This window comes from Coregonus clupeaformis, chromosome 26 (assembly GCF_020615455.1).
Source record: "Coregonus clupeaformis isolate EN_2021a chromosome 26, ASM2061545v1, whole genome shotgun sequence".
Lineage (NCBI taxonomy): Eukaryota > Metazoa > Chordata > Actinopteri > Salmoniformes > Salmonidae > Coregonus > Coregonus clupeaformis.
The window spans coordinates 43,041,349-43,051,257 of NC_059217.1; the positions used below are offsets into that span (position 1 = coordinate 43,041,349).

The 9,909-nt window shown below is 41.7% G+C and overlaps 1 long non-coding RNA gene across 2 annotated transcripts; it reads right to left on the minus strand.

Moving 5' to 3' along the window:
• Positions 1-1,867: 1,867 nt before the first annotated feature.
• LOC121540014 lies at positions 1,868-6,716 on the minus strand. Of its 2 annotated transcripts, XR_005995459.2 has the most exons (4): positions 6,367-6,716; positions 2,816-2,936; positions 2,261-2,374; positions 1,868-2,147 (listed from the first exon to the last, which is right to left on the minus strand). It is a non-coding gene; the product is annotated as an uncharacterized LOC121540014 (long non-coding RNA). The 2 variants fall into 2 exon arrangements; XR_005995458.2 differs by having other exon boundaries at positions 1,868-2,374.
• Between the last annotated feature and the right edge of the window lie 3,193 nt (positions 6,717-9,909).

A 9,909-nucleotide genomic window follows, 5' to 3' on the forward strand; every position in this document is an offset into this window, starting at 1 on the left:
CATGGGTGCAGTGTGGTGGAAGACAAAGAAGTATAACCCCTTCCCTTAGTGCCACCGCGAGCACTTCCGGGTCCATGTGGCTCTTGTGCCCATCAAAGAGGAGAAGGAGAGGGCGCTCTTTCACTGCATACTTAATGAAGTGCTGAAACCACTTCCTGAACAGGTCCCCGTCAATGTAGCCACTGCTTGACCGTCCATACAAGGCTTGGGGGGGGCCTCCCAGTGTGTAGTGGCCACCGGGGAAACACTTGGGGTAGATGATAAACGGGGGGATGTCCTCCCCAGTTGCGTTGAAGCAGGCCAGCACTGTGATGTGCTCCTTGGTCCCCGGAGCCTGCTGGTACACGTGTTTTGCGCCCCGGGAGCCAGCACTTTGTGCCTGCTCTGGTCGCTACGAAACCCAGACTCATCGCAGTTATAGATTTGTCTGGGTTTCTCCCTCAACCCACTCTCCTCCAAGTGCTTCTCATAAGAAGTGAAGAAGGTGTCCATCGTCGGACGTGTGGCACACTCAGCTCTCCCCCTGTCCAGGGTGTCCGGCCTCCTCATGCTTAGGTTCTTGTGCCTCCTCCTGAACATTTCCCACCACCTCTTCCCCAGTGGTGGGATTGTTTCCCCTGGGTGCCGAAACCTACAATAGAATAGAATATATAATTGTCCATCCAGGATGAAAATGTTTGTTTTGGCATCACCATACACATCCACATTTACATCACACACATTGATAACAGTCAGTCCAGCATTCTACATACATAAACACATAGAACACCAAATACCTGCGTATTTTGTCTGCGTATTTCATCAGCCTCTGTCTGGTGAAGGGGAACCCATGGCTGGCGCAGTAGATACAGTACTGCACCAGAGACTTTTCATCCTCTGGTGCAAGCAATGTGGGTGGTCCACTGCGACAACCATGGGTCACCCGGCCGCTCAGCCTGTCCTCCAGGGTCTGCCGAGGTACACCATGCACCTTGGTAGATAAGAAAATAAAACTGTTACTAGCAGATAAAATTCACATACACATGGTAATCTCCTAAAAACAAAAGATGCCTAACCTTGGCAGCCTGGCGGATAGCCATCCCTGCCCCGCAGTCCTCCATGGCATGGAACATGTCCACCTCACTCCACTGCTTCCTCTTGACTTTCTCCATGCTGCAGTGGTAAATACATGTAGCTAAATAACTTGGCATACTATACACATTTTAGAAAGATAACTCAATCTGAATATGTATAAACATTTACATTTCAAAGCTAAGGCATTGAAAGTTTTCACAATAACTGAAAGTGTACCCACGTTTTTTGTTTGATGTTATCTGTAATGAAAATGTGTGTCCCAATTAGTGTAATATTGATGCATACATTGTACCATTTAACTAAATACTGCCTCTATGTAGCTGTTGTAAGATGAAATATAGCCAACAGTGATAGGTGTCGAAAAGTTCATGGTTCAAAGTTCCAAATACATGTTTGCAGATTGTGCAAAACGCCTCCATCAGAGGACTCCAATTTTGATACGGTAAAGCTTGACAACATGCAGCTGTTTTCGTGATATGTATTATCTAACACTTACAATTTCTTTCCTTTTTGCTTACTTAGCAGTTCTATCAACATTTAGCAACTAAGATAGCAACATTAGAAAATCGGTTAGCTATATTACAGAGGTAAAAAGTTGGATATTAAATTAGGTGTGGTCTGTCGCGCAGTCGAATTTTACAATATGCAGCGTGTTCCACAAAATGTGTACATATAACTTTTTTGAAAACTCTCAAAACCTAACTTAACTTACATAAATTGCACTGAAAATCGGTGGTCAGCTAGCTAAAAGGGTGTCGTTAGTCACAAAACTTACCGTTATTTTTCAGCCCATTTAAATGTTGAGCTCGAGGTGATTCAGTCATCCAACCGCTAGAAAGTGTCCGAGGTCAGGGGGTGTCTGATGTTTGGGGAAAATTAGCTACCTGACGGTTCTGCAGCCTCTTCCTCTCCTGGTCCAGGTGGTTCTGCAGCCTCTTCCTCTCCTGGTCCAGGTGGTTCTGCAGCCTCTTCCTCTCCTCATCCAGGAGTTTCTGCACGTACGCCTCCCAGTCTAACCGAGGAAACCAGGTCCTGTATCACCATCATGTTGTTCTCCACGTACGCCTCCCAGTCTAACAGAGGAAACCACGGGGCCATTCATTAGGGCATGAAATAGAAAATGGTTTAAAAAGGTTTGCAATGGAAATCCAGTCTGTTTTATGTTTGGAGCCAGGGGATGATGTACAGGCCACAGGTGGCTTGGTTCAGTTCTGGAAGATTGCAGGTGTCGGCGAGCAGAGCAGACTAGTGATCCATGATGAAGAGGATGACGAGAGGGATGAAGGAGTTGTAGACATTTCTGGGAGACAATATGAAAGTTTGTGAAAATGTGTCAAAAACCTTTTGAAGGTGTAACATGAATTTGTCAAAACTAGGTTTTGTTCCCTAACAGAAATAGATTCTGACTGGTGGGACTCCAACTTTATCTGTAATGTAATATCAACCCACTGGGCACACACTGGTTGAATCAACATCAATTCAATGGAATAATTTTTAACCAACGTGTATTAAATGTTGAATTGACGTCTGTGCCCAGTGGGAAGAGTTTGCATTCTACTCTTTAAGGCTTCTCAAAATGTATGATAGAAAATGTCATTTTGCACGATAAGCTCAATATCAACTGTTTTAAACACATTTCTATCATATTATTTTATCATAAATGAGAATGAGAGAAATACTACTGTTCAATACTTCCAAATAAATCTATATTTCATAGTATGAGCAAATATCACACATTTACAGTTAATATCGTAGACCAGGCCCTCGACGTTGGAGCGAGTGTAACTCTGGAACAAGATGACTCCGACCACAGCGAAGATATAAGCAAACACCAGCAGCAGTAACAATATGAAGGTCATGGCCTGTAAACACACAGATATATTTTGTCATCAATAAGAAAAAAACTCCACCCAAAAACTATTTTTCATTAGTCCATTGTTGTCCCAAAATGTTTTGCATGTCAGTGATCAAGTTTTCAAGATATACTGAACAAAAATATAAACACAACTTGCAACAATTTCAAAGATTTTACTGAGTTACAGTTCAAATAAGGAAAATATTCAATTTAAATAAATAAATTAGGCCCTAATCTATGGATTTCACATGACTGGGAAGACAGATATGCATCTGTTGGTCACATACCTTTAAAAAAAGGCTGTGGATCAGAAAACCAATCAGTATCTGGTGTGACCACCATTTGCCTCATGCAGCGTGGCACATCTCCTTCACATAGAGTTGATCAGGCTGTTCTGTTGATTGTGGCCAATAGAATGTTGTCCCCCTTCTCTTCAATGGCTGTGCAAAGTTGCTGGATATTGGCAGGAACTGGAACACGCTGTCGTACACGTCGATCCAGAGCATCCCAAACATGCTCAATGGGTGACATGTCTGGTGAGTATGCAGGCCATGGAAGAACTGGGACATTTTCAGCTTCCAGAAATTGTGTATAGATCCTTGCGACATGGGGCCGTGCATTATCATGCTGAAACATGAGGTGATGGCAGCAGATGAATGGCACGACAATGGGCCTCAGGATCTCGTCACAGTATCTCTTTGCATTTAAATTGCCATCAATAAAATGCAATTGTGTTCATTGTCCATAGCTTATGCCTGCCCATACCATAACCCCACCGCTACCACGGGGCACTCTGTTCACATAGTTGACATCAGCAAACTACTCACCCACACGACGCCATACACGTGGTCTGCGGTTGTGAGGCCAGTTGGACGTACAGCCACATTTTCTAAAACGACATTGGATGTGGCATATGGTAGAGAAATGAACATTACATTCTCTGGCAACAGCTCTGGTGAACATTCCTGCAGTCAGCATGCCAATTGCACGCTCCCTCAAAACTTCAGACATCTGTGGAATTGTGTTGTGTAACAAAACTGCACATTTTAGAGTGGCCTTTTATTGTCCCCAGCACAAGGTGCACCTGTGTAATGATCATGCTGTTTAATCAGCTTCTTGATATGTCACACCTGTCTGGTGGATGGATTATATTGGCAAAGGAGAAATGCTCACTAACAGGGATGTAAAAAAAATGTGTGCCCAGAATTTGCGAGAAATACACTTTTTGTGCGTATGGAACATTTCTGGGATCTTTTATTTCAGCTCACGAAACATGGGACTAACACTTTAGACGTTGCTTTATATTTTTGTTCAGTGTATATAACTTTCAAAATACAGAAATACAAAATACAGAAATAGAATCCATTGTGTCTTATAGTCCCAAAATGTTTTGCATGTCAGTAATCAAGTTTTCAATGCCGGCTGTATTTCTGTATTTTTTTAAGTTATATATCTTGAAAACTTGCTGACATGCAAAACATTTTGGGACTATAAAAAACTATGGACTAATGAAACAAATATCAAAATAGTTTTGGAGTGGAATTTTCCTTTAAGTAGAATTGAATTTAATTGAATAGTCACTATCCACTAGGGGAGGGCTAGACGTTTTTTTCCTGGTGACATGGCCTATTTATGGGAAATCAAGAGACCTCAAAGTCATTCATGATTGCTCCTACAACCAAAGTTTGTGTCACTCACTCTCTAACTTCACAATAAACGCTGACACCATTACAGTGGGACCAATACAGTGGGTGTGAAAAACGGTTGGTTCCATAGAAATAGAATGATCATTCAGAATAATAATTATATACAGTGGGGAGAACAAGTATTTGATACACTGCCGATTTTGCAGGTTTTCCTACTTACAAAGCATGTAGAGGTCTGTAATTTTTATCATAGGTACACTTCAACTGTGAGAGACGGTATCTAAAACAAAAATCCAGAAAATCACATTGTATGATTTTTAAGTAATTCATTTGTATTTTATTGCATGACATAAGTATTTGATCACCTACCAAACAGTAAGAATTCCGGCTCTCACAGACCTGTTAGTTTTTCTTTAAGAAGCCCTCCTGTTCTCCACTCATTACCTGTATTAACTGCACCTGTTTGAACTCGTTACCTGTATAAAAGACACCTGTCCACACACTCAATCAAACAGACTCCAACCTCTCCACAATGGCCAAGACCAGAGAGCTGTGTAAGGACATCAGGGATAAAATTGTAGACCTGCACAAGGCTGGGATGGGCTACAGGACAATAGGCAAGCAGCTTGGTGAGAAGGCAACAACTGTTGGCGCAATTATTAGAAAATGGAAGAAGTTCAAGATGACGGTCAATCACCCTTGGTCTGGGGCTCCATGCAAGATCTCACCTCGTGGGGAATCAATGATCATGAGGAAGGTGAGGGATCAGCCCAGAACTACACGGCAGGACCTGGTCAATGACCTGAAGAGAGCTGGGACCACAGTCTCAAAGAAAACCATTAGTAACACACTACGCCGTCATGGATTCAAATCCTGCAGCGCACGCAAGGTCTCCCTGCTCAAGCCAGCGCATGTCCAGGCCGTCTGAAGTTTGCCAATGACCATCTGGATGATCCAGAGGAGGAATGGGAGAAGGTCATGTGGTCTGATGAGACAAAAATAGAGCTTTTTGGTCTAAACTCCACTCGCCATGTTTAGAGGAAGAAGAAGGATGAGTACAACTCCAAGAACACCATCCCAACCGTGAAGCATGGAGGTGGAAACATCATTCTTTGGGGATGCTTTTCTGCAAAGGGGACAGGACGACTGCACCGTATTGAGGGGAGGATGGATGGTGCCATGTATCGCGAGATCTTGGCCAACAACCTCCTTCCCTCAGTAAGAGCATTGAAGATGGGTCGTGGCTGGGTCTTCCAGCATGACAACGACCCGAAACACACAGCCAGGGCAACTAAGGAGTGGCTCCGTAAGAAGCATCTCAAGGTCCTGGAGTGGCCTAGCCAGTCTCCAGACCTGAACCCAATAGAAAATCTTTGGAGGGAGCTGAAAGTCCGTATTGCCCAGCGACAGCCCCGGAACCTGAAGGATCTGGAGAAGGTCTGTATGGAGGAGTTGGCCAAAATCCCTGCTACAGTGTGTGCAAACCTGGTCAAGACCTACAGGAAACGTATGATCTCTGTAATTGCAAACAAAGGTTTCTGTACCAAATATTAAGTTCTGCTTTTCTGATGTATCAAATACTTATGTCATTCAATAAAATGCAAATTAATAACTTAAAAATCATACAATGTGATTTTCTGGATTTTTGTTTTAGATTCCGTCTCTCACAGTTGAAGTGTACCTATGATAAAAATTACAGACCTCTACATGCTTTGTAAGTAGGAAAACCTGCAAAATCGGCAGTGTATCAAATACTTGTTCTCCCCACTGTACCTATGGTTAGTTCCCTACCTTGAAAGCTTTGGAGATGGCCAACAAGATAAGGCAGATCTGCCTGAACTTGGAGACCATTTTCAGGTAGCAGAGGATACGGAACTTCCTCAGGAGTTCCACAATCTCCAGGTCGCGAACGTCCACTCCTTTGAAGGCTGGGGAGGAAAGAGGTAACTTGAGTACTGTAACTGTGATTTGGACCTACTCAATAATGTAATTCAAACAGTTCATCTGTATTGGCCAATACTTATCGTCTCTGGGTGTTTCTAAATTTCTATGATTTCCGCAAACTATTCTGTATCTATCTGTACGTACCCATATGTATAACATACACTGAGTATACTAAACATTAAGAACACCTGCTCTTTGCATGACAGGCTAACCAGGTGAAAGCTATGATCCCTTATTGATGTCACTTGTAAAATCCACTCCAATCAGTGTAGATGAAGGGGAGGAGACTGGTTAAAGAAGGATTTTTAAGCCTTGAGACAATTGAGACATGGGTTGTGTATGTGAGCCATTCAGAGGGTGAATAGGCAAGACAAAATATTTAAGTGCCTTTGAACAGGGTATGGTAGTAGGTGCCAGGCGCACCGGTTTGAGTGTGTCAAGAACTGCAATGCTGCTGGGTTTTTATGCTCAACAGTTTCCCGTGTGTATCCAGAATGGTCCACCACCCAAAGGACATCCAGCCAACTTGACACAACTGTGGGAACCATTGGAGTCAACATGGGCCAGCAGCCCTGTGGAATGCTTTCGACATCTTGTAGAGTCCACGCCCCGACTAATTGAGGCTGTTCCGAGAGCAAAAGGGGGGGGGGGTGCAACTCAATATTAGGAAGGTGTTCATAATGTTTGGTATACGTACTGTATATCTGTATATATAATGCATAGACATATCTATGTGGTTTTGCATGTATTTATTTATGTGTATCCAGTGGTGTAAATTACTTAAGTTAAAGTACTACTTAAGTAGTTTTTTGGGGTATCTGTACTTTACTTTACTATTTATATATTTGACAACTTTTACTTTTTCTTCACTACATTCCTAAAGAAAGGTATGTACTTCTTACTCCATAAATGTTCCCTGACACCCAAAAGTACTCGTTACATTTTGAATGCTTAGCAGGACAGGAAAATGGTCCAATTCACACACTTATCAAGAGAACATCTCAGGTCATCCGTACTGCCTCTGATCCGGTGGACTCACTAAACACAAATGCTTAGTTTGTAAATTATGTGTGAGTGTCGGAGCGTGCCCCTGGCTATCCGTCAATGTAAAAAACAAGAAAATGGTGCAGTCTGGTTTGCTTTATATAAAGAATTTGAAATGATTTATACTTAAGTATATTTTAGCATTTACATTTACTTTTGATACTTAAGTATATTTAAACCAAATACTTTTATTAGACTTTTACTCAAGTAGGATTTACTTGAGTGAATACAGTAAGATTTTTGAAAAGCATTTGAAATGCAGTAGGCATTCAAGCTAGGTCCCGTGTGGCTCAGTTGGTAGATCATGGCACTTGCAACACCTGGATTTGATTCCTACAGGGGACAAGTACGAAAAAAGTATTCAAATGTATGCACTCACTACTGTAAGTCGCTCTGCTAAATGTAGTGAAACATCTTATGTCATTGAAAAAAAAAAAAAAAGCATCAACAAGTATTCTTTGTTGTGGTATTAATCATGGTGAACCCACGCATCAGACAGAAGATTAGCCCCACAATAATATTATACAATATACAGTAAACAGTACACTAGAAAGGAATTTGTGCAAAGCTTTTCTCTGAGACAACACCTGAAATGTTGCTATAAATAATCATGAAATTCAACATGAGTCTCAAGTACATCGCCATAGTAGAATCCCCCCATGCAGTGGCGGTTTTACACGGAGGCCGGGGGAGGCCCGTGCCTCCCTGGAAATGTCCCTGGCCACCCCTGTGGCCCCCCCGTGCTGACCAAATAAAAAATTATGAATTTATAACTATTTTACACGCGAGCGCCAAAAGCGGAACTAATGCAACGCTCTACACGGCAACGTTCTACACGGGTAAATTAGAGTGGCGCACCCAAAAAGTAGGCTAGTAGGCTATCCTTGCTAGGTCTACACAATGTTGTGATGTTAACCACGTAACTTCATCCGTCTTGGCTGTTGCATCGCGATAACAAATACATTTTTAGTAAAGTAATCAACAGGTTATCTGCCAGTGTTAAGTAGGGAGGGATGGTTAGGTAACAAAATGTAATGCATGCCCCTACGTTTTTTCTTCTTCTAATAGTTATCATGAAACGAGGAAGGGACATAAAGTCATTTTTTGCCCCAGCAAACAAAAAAGTGAGAGAAACAAATCGAGGTTTTGAGAAAGTTGAGGAAGAGGGAGAGCCAGCATGTGATGAAAGTGAGGGTCTGACAAAGAGAGGGAAATTCCAGAGGGTGAGGAGGATGAAGAAGAGGGTGAGGACTCCTTGTTTTATTATTTTTCATTTTACATCATCTATCTTTTTTTTCCTCACAGTACCAGTAGTTCCACACACTACTAGAGTGTATGTATGTTTGTATGTATGTATATATATCCCACCAATCCTCTCTCAAGAGGTTTTCAAAAAGGGGCAAACTCATGTCTCAAGACCTGCTTCTGTTGGTTCCCCTCTCCTGCCTGTAACTTTCCATCCACATCCCCAAAGTTTTGTGGCCCATTATGACATCACTCCATTAAGTGATTGCTGCATGTACTGCTCTAAGGAAACACTTCTCTCTCTCTCTCTCTCTCTCTCTCTCTCTCTCTCTCTCTCGATAGATAGATAGATAGATAGATAGATAGATAGATAGATAGATAGATAGATAGATAGATAGATAGAGTTTATGATTTTATTCTTTTGAATTATCTCTGCCAAACATCTATGTACTACACATCTTCAAGCTCCACAGATGTTTTATGGCATCCACTAAACCTCTTTAGATATTTGTAAATTATACAGTGTGATACCTTTCAACGAAAGTTTATTTTATTTTTTACCAACTATGATTTTTCCTTTTGAAAACAAGCAAAGCAAGAAAAAAAAGAAACAAAATCACTCCAATCATTGCACACTTGTGTCGTTCAGACTTTGCAGGTCCAGCTTTGACATGATGATCTAACTAACACTAATATTGTAACTAATATTGTAACTGAAATATGTATGATCCTATGATGAGCGATTGCTTACTTCCCTTTCACTCTTAAAACATTACTGAAAAAAATGTGTATAAAAAGTAGGGGTGTAACGATCCATCTACTACATCGATGTATCGATTTATATTCATATGATCCAACTACATCGATCTGTGCTTGGCGAGTTGGCCTTTTGGACAACATATATCGATCTAACATCGTTTTAAAATGTAATAAATCGATTGTATCGATACTAGGAAATAACCCATTGGATTTAAGCACGTCAGACTTTATATGCAGGGGTGCACATAACTGGTACGCAGATACGCAAGCGCGACAAAAATCAGGAATGCGTAATGCCACTTGTGTTACTACGCGCCTTTGCGTACTTGACCGATCTTCTCA